General features: G+C 43.3%; 1 pseudogene; it reads right to left on the bottom strand.

Moving 5' to 3' along the window:
* Positions 1-635: 635 nt before the first annotated feature.
* On the bottom strand, positions 636-981 carry LOC113890502 (annotated as a pseudogene).
* Positions 982-1,384: the final 403 nt, after the last annotated feature.

Raw genomic sequence — 1,384 nt, 5'->3', positions numbered from 1 at the left:
ATTCTTGCCTGCAGAATCCCATGGGCAAAGGAGACTGGCAGGCTACAGTCCATAGGGTCACAAAGAGTCAGACATAGCTGAAGCAACTTAGCACACACGTGTGCAGATATACCATGGGCTTTGGAGTCAACCTAAATTATCTCAACTCCTTCACTTTCTAGCTGTGTCATCATGGGAAAGCTTATAGACTTCCTTGAGCGTCAAAGGTTTCTTCAAATGATAGTTGTAAGGATTAGAAGAATGACATTTAATATATCTAGTACAGTGCCTGGTACACATGATTGGTCCTCAGTGAATGGAAAATATTACTACGATGGTTAAAAATCACTTTTTTCCCTGGTAACTCAGTGTGAACTCCAGCATCTCTTCTAAGCCTGACTTTTCTGGTAATGTCAGTTCCTCTGGTCCTTTACTTTTACTATAAATATCTTATTTTGTGTCTTCCATAGTTAGGGCCTATGTGATTATTTAACCCACGAATACTCAGTAATATTAATTTACAATCTTGCTGGTGAGATAGGATGTTGGTAACAGATCTAGGCATAACAGGTGAACTGAGTGATACAGACAATTGGTGCTATGGGATTTCATTTTTCTTTTTAACAACTGATTATCAGTTTATTAAAAAGGTTGACTTAGGCATAGGCAGTGGTGACTTCCACCTCGACTCCTGGCTCATTACTGATGGAAGTGATCTGCTTGACAATCTCAGGACTGTGCAGGTCAATGAGTCGCTTGTGGATCCTCATCTGAAATTGATCCCAAGTCTTAGAACTTTCACCTCAAGGAATTTTTTCTCATAGTTATTCTGTCTTGGTGGGCCTCAGAGTCTGATCAGGTCCTTTCACTATCAGATTCTTTTCCTTCCTACCTCTCATCAGGTCAGCACATACCTTCTTCAGAGACTTCACATTGAGGCTGGTGAGGGTGATCCTCCACCTTTGGCTCCAGTGGAGGATTACCAGTGTCTTTAAAGGGCATGGCTGTGGTGTGGTTTCCTGACCAACTTGTTCCTCAGTGAGAGCGAGCACTGGGGAGGCAGGAGCAGGAGTGGGTGGCACAGGGCTCTGCTACAGCGGTGTCTGAGTCTTCCTCAAAGAGCATGGGATTTCTAAGAAAATATGACCATGGCCTGGGATTTCTGAGAACTTACACAGACAGTCAATAATTATCACTTGGATAGGCCAGGTGGGGAATTCTGGAATCTGGAGCCAAACCTGGCTAGATAGTGACAGCAGATAGAGAGGTGAGAGACTGACTGACTTTCAGGTATTGATGGACAAAGCATGATGTTTCAGGGGTAATAGAAATAGATCAGAGTTCAAGCACATAACTGGCCAGGAGGTCAAGATTAAGCATCTAAGCTGTCCCAATAGGTACGCTG

This window comes from Bos indicus x Bos taurus, chromosome 3 (assembly GCF_003369695.1).
Source record: "Bos indicus x Bos taurus breed Angus x Brahman F1 hybrid chromosome 3, Bos_hybrid_MaternalHap_v2.0, whole genome shotgun sequence".
NCBI classification, from domain to species: domain Eukaryota; kingdom Metazoa; phylum Chordata; class Mammalia; order Artiodactyla; family Bovidae; genus Bos; species Bos indicus x Bos taurus.
Note: the sequence above shows the minus strand (reverse complement) of the source record. Positions and strands in the feature narration are given on the sequence as shown.